The following is a 16182-nucleotide window of genomic DNA, read 5'->3' on the forward strand; positions in this document are numbered from 1 at the left end:
GTGCAAACACCACAGGTGTCCACCACACACCAGGCCAGCTTCCTACAGCAATGATGAAAGGTATGTTTTGCCAAGTTCACTTTTACAGCAAATTGGGAGATTGTTCCATGTACATATACACATGGGAGGAGATGGGATGATTAGTAAAATGAATTGCTACTGGTTCAACCCTTACTTTAGAAATAGTGCAGAAGGTCATTGTCAGAGGAGTACAGTGGCAGCAAAATAACGTTGGGGAAAAAAAATCATGTAGTCATTAATTATCTGGGAAAGACACATGGTCCTTTCAACAAACTGCAGGTTGATTTTGTGGAAATGCCACCACCTAATAATCTGAGGTACTTATTCGCAGTGGTATGAATGTTTTTAAAGAGAGTTGAGTTACTCCTGAAAAGGAGATTTGACACACTGACATCTGTAAAATTATTGCTCAGGGAGTTGATCCCTAGGTATGGAATGCCACTGATGGTTGAATCACAAAGAGATGTACATTTTAACAATAAAATCATGAAGATGATTGGGTGATTCATTAGTCACTGATTAAAGGTTTCACTGCAGTTATCACCGACAATCATCAGGTGTTGTTGAGAGACTGAATACTGTGAACAAAAAAAAAAACTGTCTAAAGTGTGAAATGGCCAGATGCACTCCCTCTGGTGTTACGTTGTTTGACTGGAAGTTCAATTGCTCAAAATCGAACTCAAGGAATTAAAGTTCAAATTGGAGAGTTGTACAAAGTAGTTCTGCACCATGTGTTTCAAAGGTAGCTGAAGAGAGAAAAGGAAGTTCTAAAACAGTTTAAGTGGAAGCTGAAGAATTCTCAGGTGCAACCTTTAAATCAACGATACACAGAAAGGCAGTCCACAGCACCTGAGGGGGTGATCTGGGACAAACTAAACCCCCATTAACTTGAAAGGTCTTCATGTTTCATTCTGAGATCGAAAAGAGCTGCCATAATTTGAAAATGGGAGATCATCAAATGTGGAGTTAATTCCAGAAATGGTAAACTTGAAAACATTTAAATTGGTTTTGAAATTTTTGAAAGACCGAACAAATTGGGTGTATTATTTGGTGTGAGTGCAAGACCTCATTGTGTAATACACTTCCAACCCTTTTAGGACAAGCCAGGCTTCGTTTGTCAACCCTTAGCTCAACCCTGGGTAGCTGAGGCTTCCAACTGTCAGACTTCAACAAAGGAACAACTGTAAAGCATTTAAACAGCACCAAAGCAATTGAAGAAAGAAACATGACTCTTAAGAAATCTGACACCAATTTATAAAAATAGACTATTTTTATGAATTTATGGACACCTAAATGAAAAAGACCTGCTGAAGGTTACCAGAGATATAGTTTTTTTAAGAAACCATAAATCAAGTCTATTTACTCAGCGGTGAACAACCATAAGCAAATGCAAAGAGTTACATCAAGAAAGAATGTGGTTATTTAGAGGTACTGTGGGCCGCCAATACAAGCAGGATACCAGTCAAAAGGGCCAACAAGGTCCAAAGGAACAGTTACCTTTACAATACAGCAGTCTTCAGTCCATTCCTAGCCTTTAGTGGTCAGGTGCTATTAACCTTTATAGTGTAGTCCTGATGTAAGGAATACAGGATGCTGAAGATGCTCAAGGATGTTGTGCGGTCAATGGGGTCTTCCTGGGGCTACTTCTCGGTTCATGGTCGGGGGGCGGGGGTGCCTTTGGCTATAAGGATCAATCTTTCCTCCAACTCCACACAGATTCAGTAAACCTCAAGTCACCACTGGTTTACTGGGTGCCGGGCACAACTAAATTAGCAGTCCCTTTCTTTGGGCAACAGCTCTCCCTCTGGGCGACCAAACTGCACTCTGACAACTCTCCCGGGTCGAGCAAACTTGGGTGGCACTTTTGAATGATGGGTCTCGGTCTCCCAGGTTGCACAGGGGCAAAGAGCAATGATTTAGTGGTCTTCGCTATCAACACGCCAGGCAGGCTTCTTGAACTTTTGTGGCCCTCTGCTGGGAACAAGAAGTCAGCCAACTGACTCTTCAGCGTCTCTCCTTCTGGATGGGGCCCAGGAATGTTGTCTCCTTGAGAAGGACACAGCAACAGGTACAGTCCATCTATGGTGTAGCCACTCTTTGCAAGATCAGACGGGGACTCCTTTTTCGGTCCTCTTCTCCAGTCCAGGAGAGATCTGACTTCTTGGGGCCAAAGGTGCCTTCTCTATGCCCAGAAAAGTTCTCTTAGGAGAGATCACGGCACTAGTCAAACAGCTACCAGGATTCCTCTTGACTGATGTGACTTCCTTCAAGTGTGGCTTCTAGCTATCCCAGAGTGCTCTAGTCTACCCACTCCTAAGCTGTCTGAACTCTTTTTGTGTGTGGAGCTGGTTAGCCCTCCCCAGAGGTGTGGCTCCCTGGAGGCTAAATACTCATTAAAAAAATCTATAAAAAAGTGTTTTCCTATCTTTATCGCTGATGCCAACCTATCTACCCATACAACAATGCAGCGCCCCTTGAGTGTGTTTAGCATTTTCCCTTCAAAAGGAGGGTTCCTCTTTGAAGCACCTCATGGGCTTCCTGTCAGGAGGAGGTAATACCTCCTACAGCAGCAGTCCTCTATTGTTACTTGTCTGGGAGCTGTCTACATGTCTTCCCAGGCTTCCCAGGCTGGCAGAAGGCTGTCTCATGGACAGGATCTGCAAATGGCTACCAGGAATCTTGGGAAACAGGGTGTCAAATTTTCAAAAGTTGCAAATACCAACAAGTTACATTAAAGTGCCCTTGGGTATCAAGTTAGGTTTAATGTAAATAGTTGTTTGATAACTTGAAGTACCAATTTAGTAATCCCTTTCAGACGTTAGCACAGCTGAGTTGTAGGAGTGTAACCTTGTACTCGCAAAGGGGGTTACTAGCCTCTCACAAAAACTACAATTGCTAGTAATTACTGTTACATCATGTAAAACACGTTCTGCTTTTTAAAATGCCAAACCCTGCCTCAGAGCCTGAAAAGCCTGATATAGGAGTGCCAAATATTAATGGTAATTATTAATTGGAGGTTTGGGCTTTCAAGTTAGCGATTCTAAACAGCTCTAACAGTCGGCAGTGGCAGGCTTTTAGATACAATTCTCTTTGTCATACTCAGGGATGCACAGAAAGTGTCTCAGGCCCTGAGGACCATTTTAACTTGCATTCCCTGGGTACATTTAGTACCATATAATAGGGACTTATAAGTAAGTTAAAGTAAGCCAAATGGGTATTGCCAATTTCCCATTACACATTTAATGGTCAAAAGCACTGTAACTGAGGTCTGGTTAGCAGACTTTAGTATACTCAGAGGTAAAAAACCAGCAGCATCAGTTCAAATGTTTGGGGATGATCATGACGAAAGACGCATTTCCTTACAAAGTTTTTTTTTTGTCATATAGATCAGAAGGGTAAATATCAACAAAAAGGGGAAATAATTGTTTGTCTTCTAAGGTAGTTTTAGTGGTTGCTGCTATTATTGGACTGCTGCTGTATGCATTTCTTTCTGTGGGGGTTCTCTCTAACACTAACAAGAATATTAATACTAAACATGACAAATTAGGCTTTAGAAATAAAAACCATGATTATTTGGAAAATAAGTATATGGTAGCTATGAATTAATCAATCTGGATTTGTAGAGCGCGGCTAATCACCTGTGATGGTAACCAGGCGCTAGGGATCATGCTGCGGTTAGTCAAAGAGCCAGGCCTTGAGTCCCTTTCTCATTTCTGTGAGAGAGGCTACTGTTCGGAGGTGGAAGAGAAGGTCATGCCATGCCTTGGCAGCAAGGTAGGAGGAGGAGCGTCCTCCGCTATGGATGCGGGGAGTGTGAGCGAGAGAGGCAGAGTGCAGGCTTCTGGAGGGTTGGTGGTAGTTTAGGTGGAGGTTGATGCATGCAGGTGCTTGGTTGTGGAGGGCCTAGTAGGCGTGCATCACTATCCTTAATTGGCATCTTTTCTGGACAGGGAGCCAGTGGAGGTTCCTGAGGGGGTGGGGAGGAGTTTGTTAGGGGAGGATGAGTCTGGCATGTGTTCTATATCGTCTGCAGTCTCTTCATGAGCTGAGTGGTTATTCCTTTGCAGAGAGCGTTGCCATGGTAGAGCCAGCTGGTGACAACGGCTTGGGTGACAATTTTCCTGGTGTCGACGAGGAGCCAGCTGAAGACCTTTCGAAGCACAGGAATGGTGTGGAAGCAAGTGAAGGAGACTGCGTTAAACTGATGTTTTATGGTGAGGTTGCTGTTCAGGATGATACTGAGGTTGCGGGCATGGCCTGTTGGTGTGGGTCCGGGTTTAGAAGTCCACCAGGTGTTGTTGCATTGGGAGGTGACTTGTCAATGTGGAGTTTCAGGCAGTTGGACTTCATTCGGTGGTGGTCATCATGCAGTTCCGCAAGTTGATCCTGATGATGGAGGGGTCTTACGTGAGTGAGACAATGCGCTGAGTGTCGTCTACATAGAAAATGTTGTTTAGGCTGCGGCTTTCAATGATGTTGGCCAGGGGGGGCCATGTAGGTGTTGAACAGGGTGGGGCTCCGGAATTAACCTTGCGGGACGCAGCAGATTATTGACGTGATGGGGAGTAGGCAGATTCTCTGGGTTAGTCTTGTGAGTAAGGATACAATCCATTTGAAGACGTCTCTCTGGATCCAGATATGTCGAAGTCTCTTGATGAGGGTGTGGTGAGATACGGTGTCAAACGCAGCTGAATGGTCAAGGGGGATCAGGGTCACTGTGTTTCCCCTAGTCGAGGAGGGTTCTTATGTCATCGGTAACAGAAATCAGGTCGGTCTCTGAGCCCAGTAGGTTGTTGTTCTCCAGGTGTTTGATGAGTTGTTGGTTGATAGACTTCAGGGACTTTGGCAGGGAAGGGGTGCAGAGAGATGGGGCAGTATTTCTTGAGATCGTTAGGGTCAGCGGATGGTTTCTTGAGGAGGGAGTCTGACCTCTATGCGTTTCCACTGATGGGGCAAGGTGGCCGTGGTGATGGATGCATTGAGAATGGAGGTGAGTTTGCTGCTGGTTTTCTTGCTCCTATGGTTGAAGAAGTGATTGGGGCAGGGGTCTGTGGGAGCTCCAGAGTGGATGAAGTTCATGATGGCTGTGGTGCTCTGTGTGGTGAGCTGTTCCCATGCGGTGAGTATAGAGTTGTGGGTGGCGTCGTTGGCAAGAAGAGACTGTGGAGGTCTGTAGGTTGGGGTTAGAAGTTACTGTAGATAGTAGATATTTTGTTGTGGAAGCAGTCTGCCAGGGTGTTGCAGAGTTCCTGGGATGGGGTGATCGTGTTCTCAGTGGTAGCTGGGCAGGAGAACTCTCTGACCATCTTTAAGAGTTCCTTGCTGTCGTTGGAGCTGGCTTTCATGTGGTCTGCCAGGGTGTTTTTTTTAGTGTCTTTTAGGCGTTGGTTCTTAGTTGTTGAGGGCCGATTTTAATAGGGGCTCAGTCTGTGGGATCTTTGCTGGTAAGCAATCATCTCTATAGACGTAGTGTTTTTTGTCCCTGTGTTCTGGTGTGTACCATCTGGCTTGTTTGGTGGATCTACTGGACTTGGAGGGTTTGATAGTGGTGACTCTGTTGGCGCATTTGGTGAACTAGGCAGAGAGGTTCTCGCCAGTCTGTTTGAAGTTAGTTGCAGGGTCAGGATAGGTGGTGCTGAGGGCCTCTGTCCATTGGGTCGCTATCACTTTGTTCCAGTTGTGGTGGGAGAAGCTTGGGGTCTTGGAAGTAGTATATGATGCTCCTGCAATGGAAAAAGTGGACAATGGCATGGTCGGTCCAGGTGAGTTCGGTGACATGGCTGCATTTCACTCTGTCGCTGGCAGTTAAGAATGGGTCAAGCGTGTGTCTAGCGATGCGTGTGGGTTCGCTGACCAGTTGGGTGAGGCCTCTATTGCTCATGCTTTCCAGAAGGCTGGTGTGGCTCGTATCTTCAGGGTTGCATTGGAAGTTGAGGTCACTGAGAAAGATGTAGTGTTTAGATAGCAGTGGAGTAAAGTATTGTGGAATAGCATTGCAGAAGCTGGGGCGTGGGCCAGGGTGTCTGTGTGCAAGGGTCCCTCTGATGGTCGTTGTGCCGTTGGTTTGGATGGTTTTCTCTGTGGATGATGGCAAAGCCACCTCTGTGTTTGCTGGTGTGGTCCCGGTGCATTATCTTGTATACGTTGGGCATTGCGGTGGTGATGTCAGGAGTGGCAGAGGGGTTGAGTCAGGTCTCAATAAACGGGGTGAGTGTGGATATGGTCCCAGATTTCGATGATATGTTTGCAGAGTGATCGGGCAATGAGCATGAGGCAGTGGAGTGGTTCCATGGTGGTCACTGAGCTGGGTGTGGTGAAGGAGTCTCTGCGGGCGGTCTGTGCTGAGTTGCAGGCAAAGAGGCAGATGCGGCAGGTGAACGGTCCTACTACTGATCGCAAAGATGTGAGGCAGCAGTTGTTGTTGTTGCGGCCTTTGGGGGCCAATGCACAGAGTTCTACTGAGGTGTATTTTTGGGTGGCCGGAGGGCCAGGGATCCTGGTGCTGGGCACGGACGGGCGCAAAAGGGCTTGCCTTTGGCACGCCCGCTCTGCAGCTGCGCTGTGCCTTCCATTAAGTAAGTCCTGGGAGAGGCGCAGTCAGGCGGGAGAAGTGGGAAAAGTAAGCAGCAAGATCTAAAACAAGCGCAAGCAGCAACAATAATAATGGCAAATAAATGCTGACATGTTCAAATTAGCAATCAAAACAAAGCACAGAATGTGACAACTCACTGGCGCGACTATACAGACAACAAAATTACAGGCACAGAGAACCAACAGTGATGGGGCATGGATGGCAAAGCAGAGGGGGAAGAGGGCGAACAACTGAGAAGTGCTAGACTTATGGCAGCGCGAGGGAGCTGACAAAGAGCATGTTCACACTTGGCAGGCACCACAAATAAAATATTCTCTAGTTGCCTAAACGGAAGGTGTGATTACTTGAAGGCACAATGCAGTTTATTTTACTCAATGCAAAACACCACCACAAAAGGCTGGGGGGCTCCTGTGAAGACTGGCCTTGTGACATACACATTCTGCTCACTGATAAAACTTAGGAGCAATCACAGTATTAAACAAAATGCATGTAATACTCACCAACGACACATGCACCAGTAAACAGATTTATTTTGACATCTGGCCTTGTGGTCATGCAACTACCTGTAGAACCGTCAAGACCTAGCTCACCCACATTACCAAGTCAGGTGAGCCTGGACATATCTCCCGGTCAAAGTGCATCGATTCAAAGTGATGAACAGCGCAGAGCAATTTTCTAGAAGATCACTTCGGGCCCTCGCGACCCCTCAAACTCCTTCCTCCCCGAACGCTGCTCTGATCGTTAAATAATTATATAAGGAGAATAAATGTAACTGGTTGTTAGATTTGTACACACCTCCTTACTTCTCTTTCTGAAGGTGTTTTAAATGCCTTTTTCTTATACTCTGTCCTTCAGTATATTACTCAATAATAATGTGTCCGAGTCTCTTAGAGGAAGTTAATAAAGATTGTTTGTTAGGTTCCAACAAATGAGTTGCCTACTTTTGCAAATCTTGGGAGAACTGAGTTTACGCCAGTTCCCATAAAGCTTCACAGTGCCAACATAAAAAAATACTAACTTGAAGAATATTTCTTTCCAGAGAAAAGTAAATGCAAACTAACTTATATGGCGTGTCATTTTATTAGGAAATATAATAATAAAAACAAAATGTTAAACCTACAGGTTCTGGAGTTTTAAGATCGAATTCTAAAGAAGAGACTGGGATTAAGAAGTCACAAATGCAACCTAGTTTAGAAGCTGTAAAGTAGCATAAGGACATGTGCATGATGAGGGAAACGGAACATTTAAAGTAGAAAATGGTAGCTATACATGTACTTCTAATATAAATAGGTATTATTTTTTAGGTAGTGGTCCTATGTTTCCTGTGAAATGCAACCTAGTCCTAGATGCTGGAAAGAAGGAGAAGGACATGTGTATGATGCATGATGAGGGAAATGGTAGAGGCCTAAGGTAACTATAACTTGCGCCCCCGCCATGGCCAGTTTTTTTCTTCAATAATTTGCCTTCTAATGTTTCATTGATATTTTTTGAAGGTATAAAAGTTGGCATGAGTGTTGTGATATCTGGGCTAATTAGCAGTGCATTATGAGGGCGCAAGTTATAGTTACCTTGGCCGGTGAGTTATAGTTACTTGAAATAACTAACAATAATTGCTGAATTTCTCTGGTTTTGTGCGAGTAAATTCAGAACCCATCAATAACGTTCCTGTAACCTTTATTTTTTTAAAGTGAATTTCTATGGGTTTAAAAACAAACAAAAAAACTATTTCCTAACCATAACGTCCCTGTAACCTTTGGCTTTTCCAGTGAATCTCTACGGTATGTTTTTTTTTGTTAACATAAAGGGCCTGTGGCCAATCTCCTATAACCATCAAACCCTGTGATGCGCATGGCGTTGGTTAGTGTGCAGCCTGTGTTGACTACAAGTCCTGTCTCTCTGGGTGTGAGAATAGGTGTGAGAGGTGTCTCCAGGTGTGAGAGTTTTTGGGTGTGAGAGTGGATGTGAGTGTGTGAGAGTGTATCTGTAAGAGGATGTCTCTGGGTATTAGCGGGTGTGAGAGTGGATGTGAGAGGGCCTTTGTGGGTGTGAGTGAGTGTGAGAGAGTGTCTGTAAGAGGATGTCTCTTGGTGTTATAAGTGGGTGTGAGAGTGTCTATGAGTGAGTGTGTGAATTTCCGACTGGATGCATGAGTCTGAGTGGGTGCATGAGTTTCTGAGTAGGTCTGTGAGTGTGTAAGTAGTCTGTGTGTGTGTGTGTAAGTAGGTCTGTGAGAGTGTGTGTGTGTGTGTGTAAGTGGGTCTGTGAGTGGGTACATGAGTCTTTGAGTAGGTCTGTGAGTGGGTGCATGAGTGAGTGGGTCTGTGAGTGGGTGCATGAGTCCCTGAGTGAGTCTGTGAGTGGGTATGTATGTGTGTCCGTGTGAGTGACTCTGGCACAAAGGAACCTCACCTGCCCTTTTATCCAACAAAGAGTCCCCAGTTTGCATGAAATATCTACCCAAGTAGAGTTCTTTCTGCCTCCCTGGGAAAATGTCCAGTTTGTATTCTACACTAGAGCTGTGTAATGGAGCACAAGGAAATGTCACCAGTGACCTTGTGTGCGTTTGGCAATGGTATAGTTCATTGTGCATCTTTCTCCAGAATGCTGTGATAAGATGAATCATTCTATAGAGAGACCATCAAGACTACAAAGACGTAAATCTCCACCAAACCAGGGTCCTTCCTCTTATCTACATACTTCTGTGGTTTTCGGAGATGTCCTCATATTTTTCAGCATCAAGAATGTGCCATCAAAATCTGTGGGAAACGCACTGGGAGGCCCTTTGGGAAGCTGTCCATCATCCTGGCAAAAGGGGGAGAAGACATATGCATGCTAGTAAGGTAGATGGTGCAGAGACAAGCGGGAGCAGCTTCCAGGTGATTTGCACATTTGCATACTCTTAGCAATTTAAAGGGAGAACCATGAGTTTGGGGGAGGGGGCACATGGCCTATTTAGACCCGAGGGACCCCCATCCCCTGGGATCCAATCCCCCGGGGCCTGGCCATATGTGCTTCTCGGAGCACCCAGTGTCCAATGGGACAAAGGGTAGCATTAAGGCGCCTGCAGTCCCAGCCAGCTTCCCCCCTCCTGCAGGAACCGGCACTGCCATCACAGACGGGGAGCTGCTATACGTGCAGCTCCCCGTCTGTGAGAGCAACAGCTTCCTCTGTTTCCCTGACAGCATGACTGTGGACAGGGAAACCAAGGAAACCTTCACTCCCAGCAAGCGAGAGCTGTTTGACAGCTCTTGCTTGCTGGGAGCATAATTGTGTTTGGTCTGACTTGGCAGGAGATGCCAAAGCTTCTGCCAAGTCAGCGCAAACAGCTATGCCCAAGGGATGGGCACCATGGTACCTAGCAGGAGCCCACCCCTAGGGTGGTGGTCCCCAGGGTCATTATTGGCTCCATGAGGGGGGCGGCACAGCCCCACCCCAACCTTTTGTTTATCCCTGGGGAGGTGGTAGTTGCTGCAGGTTCGCAACTGACCCTCTTCATAATTTCATATCAGCCCCGGGGAGTAGGTAGTCCCTGGGCCTGCGGGGTTGCCCCATCATACATTTCAGAATTATCCCCTATTTTAAGTAATGATTTGGCCCTGGGAAGGTGGTGGTCCCTGGGGTAGCCACGCCACTGCATATTTTTGCTTCATAGCTGAGGGAGGAGGGAGTCCCTGGGGCCAATAGAAGCCCTAGGAGAGGTCCCTGTGTGCCCCCCTCCTTTTTCAATCACCCAATGCCCCCGGGACCTGGCATACCCGGGGTCAAATTAAAAAATAAACAAGAATTTGCAGTGTAATAGGTCTTGCACTTGCTTGAGTTACTGCCATTGTAAATTCATAACTCGACTTTTCTTGCCACATAAATTGGTCTGCCCGGCCTCATAATTAATTTTTTTCCTGCTATATAATTCCAGTGACCCTACAAACAACTAAAGCATTTCCATTTACCTTCTTCCTCTATCTGCAGCACAAAATGAAAATTTAGCCATTTAGCATCCTAATTTAAATCTGCCATGCTAATTCCAGCAGAATACCACTTTTACCATCCCCCCCCCATCAGAGTTGCTGGCTGGCTAACACAATTCCCCCCAAAAAGACACAAGACAGCCACAGAGGAGAAATAAACTAGAAGGGTCACACAGACATACACATCAAGAGTGTTCAAACAGTCGTAGTGTAATAAGGATGTTAAATTGGCCTGAATTATGGTCATAATTGTATAAGAAGAGATTATTAAAACATATACAATTACCATTTAAATCTTTATCAGAAATAAACTTTTTGCATTGAACAGCAATACTCAAAACAGCCCGTAGAGGGCACCATAACAAAAATAGCATTTGTAAGAAACGTGGGCATGTAACAATATTGTGAGCCCCTAGAGCATAGGGCATGTAACCATATTGTTAGCCCCTAAAGCATAACCCCCATGGATAAAAACAGGAGAAAGTAATGCAGTGTAACCATGTATTTGGCCCTGAGAGAGCGTTTTAAGGATTAGCAGGTCTACTACAATGATATTATAAACAAGGCTTTTAAAACAAAACTTCTCCTACCTATAAAACAAAAGTTCTAGCCATGAGAAATGGTGGAACATATTATTTTGGAGTCTCCACTAACTTAGTGTGGGGACTCAGAGATTATGTAGACAGAAAGAGCATATTGTGGTCAATGTTTTGAATGTGGTCCCATTGTCCTAGGACCACCACAAGTGTTATGAGCAAAAATAATGTTTTGAAAAATAATGCCCTGCAAAGCATTATGGGCCACAAATATTTTAAAATATTGATATGACTGTAATGCTTAGAACAGCCCCTAGGGGACACCACAAAATGGCAATATTAATGCAGAGTAACCATATATGTAGCCCCTAGAGGGCATAGTGCATTACATATTTTCAGGGGTAGCAGGCCTTAAGCAATGATACTGCTAACAAGGCCCTTAAAACCCAAGCTATTCTCAGCTGGGAAACAGAAGTTCCAACCATGAGAGTGCTTCAAAAGATACTGATTGGTGGGAGCAGTTATTTTGAGGTCCCCACTAATCTGGGGGTGGGCAGCTCCACTAGCTGGAGTACCCAGGGGCACTGTAATCCGAGGCTTGAGCCTTTGAGGCTCACTGCCAGACCATATACTCAATATGGCTACACTGCACTCACAATGTCTGAGAATGGACTTAGGCATTGTAGGGGCATATTGCTCGAGCAGCTATGCCCTCACCTGTGGTATAGTGCATCTGCCTTAGGGCTGTAAGGCCTGCTAGAGGGGTGACTTACCTATGCTACAGGCAGTGGTTTGTGGGCATGTCAACTTTGTCTTTTTCTCCCCACCAGCACACACAGGCTGCAAGGCAGTGTACAGGTACTGGGTCAGGGGTCCCCTAGGGAGACATAATACATGCTGCGGCCCTTAGAGACCTTCCCTGGCCACAGGGCCCTTGGTTCCATGGGTGTCTTTTACAATGGGCTTAACTGTGTGCCAGGGTTGTGCCAATTATGAAAACAAAGGTACAGTTTTGGGAAAGAACACTGGTGCTGGGGCCTGGTTAGCAGGATCCCAGCACACTTCCAATCAAAGTTGGCATCAACACTAGGCAAAAGAGTGGGGGGGGTAACCATGCCAACAGTGGTACTTTCCTACATGTGCTCATTAGATTTATGTCTGTATTTCCTTAATGGAATGGTAAACGTTGATTCCGAGATAATGGAAGGTCATGTTTTTCCAGTGGACTTGTGTATCTACCACAAGGGTTTGTGCAGGCAAGATTAGGCCTGTCTGATTTCAAGGCCAGAGACCACTTTAAAGGCACAAAGTGAGTACATCACCTCTGCTAATCCCTCACGGATGCCAAGGAACCAAGCCATCTTGACCCAGCTGGCAGTTGTAGGGCTAACATCCCACTACGAATGCACATAAAAGTGGTGAGAGTGGATACCACTGTCTGGTGTCACATTTGACAGGAATTAATTTGGATATCAGCTAACCGTTTTCACCTTGAGCGAGGGATGTGTGTAAAGTAACCAGTTTGGCCTTATCTTATGACCCATGTCCACCATTTGTAGTTCAGTGAACATGCTGTTGAACTTTGTTTTAGGTCTTGCACAAGGCATGCAAAATAGGGCTAACTGCACTGCGCTTCAGACAGTATCCAGTGTAGGCAACAGATGCAAAGAGAAGCTGATCTACCAGAAACAAAGCCATTTTGGTCCTGGTGAACTAGATCAGGGGTCACCTATTGTATTCTGGTCCCTAATACTTTGCTTAGGATCTTATAAATATTGTTGAGGATGTCTAAAGGTCTGTTGGAAGAGACAACCAGGGCAGAGGCCACTCACAGCCGTATTAAGTATTTCAGCTAATTTCAGGATCAGGAGGGACATGTATGTGCTATAAAGTTCTACTGATAGGCCATCAAGTCCTGGTGATTTGCAAGTAGCCAAGTCCCAGATAGCGATTATCTCATCTCTTGTTCTGTGATTATCCACAGACTCTGTGTTTGTGGTCTCGGAGGTGTATAAAGCAGTCTTGAGAGATAGGGCACAGAATATTGTTTCCCAAAAACATTAACGCAAACAGGAACACATCACAGAACTTCAAAATGAATTATTGAGACAGGAGTAAATCCACTTAGATACACGGTTGCCTGACAATCTGGGACTTGAGTCCTTGAGAGGGAACACCACACCATCACACACAACTTAGCCAGGCAACACTTTATGGCCGTTCAAACTAACCTATAGAAAGTTTGGGATAAAATATGAAGACTACTGTTGCTAAGAAGCAGAGAGCAGGAGAGAAGATGGGTGAGAAAATGAGAAAAATCACTAGGGAGGATGGCCTGTGGGCAGACAATGACCATGAAATTGCAGACAAATTTGCATGGCATTCTAACCATTATATAGTATAAGGACTGACGGCACTGGAGAGGATATTGGGTCCTTTCCAATCAGACTGCAACTTCCCTGACTGGACGTGGAGATTGTGGTATTACTAGATCACATTATCAGTCTATCTGAGATTTCCGAGGCTAAGCTTGGATGAAGGGCAGTAAGAACCAGGGCTTCAATAGGATACCTGTAGAGTATTACAAGAGATTGTCATAGCTATTGAGTCCTCACCTACTCAACATGTTTAACAGGGCTAGACACATAGGAGACTTTGGCCCAGATCAAAGACATAAGATCATCGTGATGATCCCCAAGAAGGGGAAAAGATAAAACTAATTTAATCTCATAAAGGCCAGTATCACTACTGAACACGAAGGTGAAACTATTAGCTAAAATTCTGGCAAAGGTTAGTTAAGGTCACTGATCCTCTGGTATACAAGGACTAGATGAGCTTTCTCTACAGTAGATCCACTCATCTGAACCTCTGATGACTAAACACAAGGCTAGACAATGCCCACAACATGAGTGACCTGCTTGCAGTTGTCACACTGGACACAGAGAAAGCGTTTGACTTACTCAACTGCATATATCTCTTTCAAGGCCTTAAGAGATTTGGCTTTGGCTTTGGTTTTGTCAGTGGGTGGCACTTTTATACAATGGCCCCAGAACGGCAGTTTAAGTCGGTGGGGTCTTCTCCAAGATGTTTACATTGGAAAGGGGCACCTATCAGGGCTTCCTTCTATCGCTCCTACTCTTTGCTCTTCGTATGGAGCCACTGGCAAGTTGTGTCAGGATGAGGGCTAGTGTTCTTGGCTTCGCAGAGGTGGTGAGCGAACCGGGGAAAATTTCCCTTCATGCAGACAATGTCCTATTATAACTTACGTACCCCCACCACTTTGTTACATGCAGTACTGCCCATTTTCTGTATTTCTGACAAGTACCCAGGATACCGGATAAACTAGGTTAAGTCCATTATATATGAAATGGGGGACTGTAGAAAGCATGGCGACATCACACACATCCTCAAAGTCTCATAAACAGGCTTTAAAAATCTAGGTACTGAGATCACGCCAGGCAGGATGGAGTTCCTTGAGAGGAACTTGGAGGTAGTCTCAGAGTTTCAAATTGACTCAGAGGCGCGGGAAGCTGTCCTTTTTCACTAATAGGACAGAGTCTCCGTATATAAATGATGAATATACCCAAATTTCTATAGCCCTTAAAGAACACTCCCTAGCTAATTCCTAATGCCTTTTTTGACAAGAAAGACAAAACGACGTACACTGCTCTGGGATAGAGGAGTTCCCAGAATAGCCCTGAGCTCCCTACAGCAATCAGTTTATAATATGGGGTTGTTTTTCTCAGACATCCGTGCTTACAACATGGTGATCCAAATTCAGTTCACAAATGATTGGAGGTTCACACCAATGGGAGAGCCAGCAACTAGGATAGAGCGAGCTCATTTGGTAAAGTCGGGACACATGCACCATATGTATGGAGCAAAGTCTAAAGGGGAGCTGCTGACCCCCCCACCCAGGTTAGGCTGCTGTCGACATTGAACAGGGCGACAAACTATATGGGATGCAAAGGCAAATAATCCAAACAATCCCCGTTGTGGAAAGGAGATAAGCTTTACAAGGGGTTCCGAAATTGGGACCTCATAAGGATCTCTACATTGGGAGACATGACACAGGAGGGGAAGGTTAGGTCACTTGAGGCCCTAAAGATGGAATACGATCTAGCACCACCCAGGAATATATATCTACAACTTAGACAAGTCCTAGAGACAAAGCAGAGTTAACAGACGTATTGGACAATAGCTCTCCAGAAAAAGGATTTTTACATGATCCACTGCAAACAAAGCAATTTCCCCTATGTACCAAACCCCAGTCAACAATAGGTGGAATCATCTTATGAGGTTTAGAGTTGCTAGTTAAAGTGAGTTAGGCCTGTTAGACTGGGAGATGACAGTGAAGCACACACAAGAAGTGTCGATGTAAGCTAGACTGTGGCTCATCTAGCAGAAAATACTACAAAGTCTATTATAACAGAAGTGGACTATAAAAATGGGGGGGGGGCAATTAGCCACATGCCAGAGGTGTAACACAGAAGAAGGAGCATTCTACCACACTATCTGGGAATGTGCTCTGAAAAAAAGGAGTACTAGGGGGAAATAAGAGAACTGTCAGCAGCTCTTGGGGCCCAGGAACCGGTAACAACCCACTTTATGATCCTGGGTATCAACAATGATGAAGACTTACCCAGACATTCATTTTTGTTGTTCTTGTTAGGCTTTTTAATAACAAAAAGGGGCATTTAAAAAAATGTGGAGTAATACAGCTGACTTTACTGTACAAATGTGGTTGATTGGAATGACAGCCTGTATGGAGGCTGAAAGAGCAGTATATGAGCAAGGGGCTATCTTAGGAAATTTGTTATAATCTCAAGTGGGTGGACAACCTACAAAGGACTAGGCTGGGAAGTTCCAAGTAGGTCAACAAGGCAACACCATAACATGAGACCTGGGCTCTTGCAATCTGAGAAGAGGGAACATCGGAAAGAATTGATGAGAGACAGGGGAGGGGACAGTGTGTCAGTCCTGGTATGAGCCAATAATGTTTCTAATTCTACCAGTTTGTGGTTAAGACCCTGCGATGAACCAAAATGTAGCGTATTGCTATGTGCTG

General features: G+C 45.1%; 1 protein-coding gene across 2 annotated transcripts in view; it reads right to left on the reverse strand.

Moving 5' to 3' along the window:
- ANKS6 (ankyrin repeat and sterile alpha motif domain containing 6) overlaps positions 1–16182 on the reverse strand; it is a 389890-nt gene that overhangs the window by 211596 nt on the left and 162112 nt on the right. The gene's annotated exons all lie outside the window — the stretch shown is intronic.

Source organism: Pleurodeles waltl, chromosome 2_2 (genome assembly GCF_031143425.1).
Source record: "Pleurodeles waltl isolate 20211129_DDA chromosome 2_2, aPleWal1.hap1.20221129, whole genome shotgun sequence".
NCBI lineage: Eukaryota > Metazoa > Chordata > Amphibia > Caudata > Salamandridae > Pleurodeles > Pleurodeles waltl.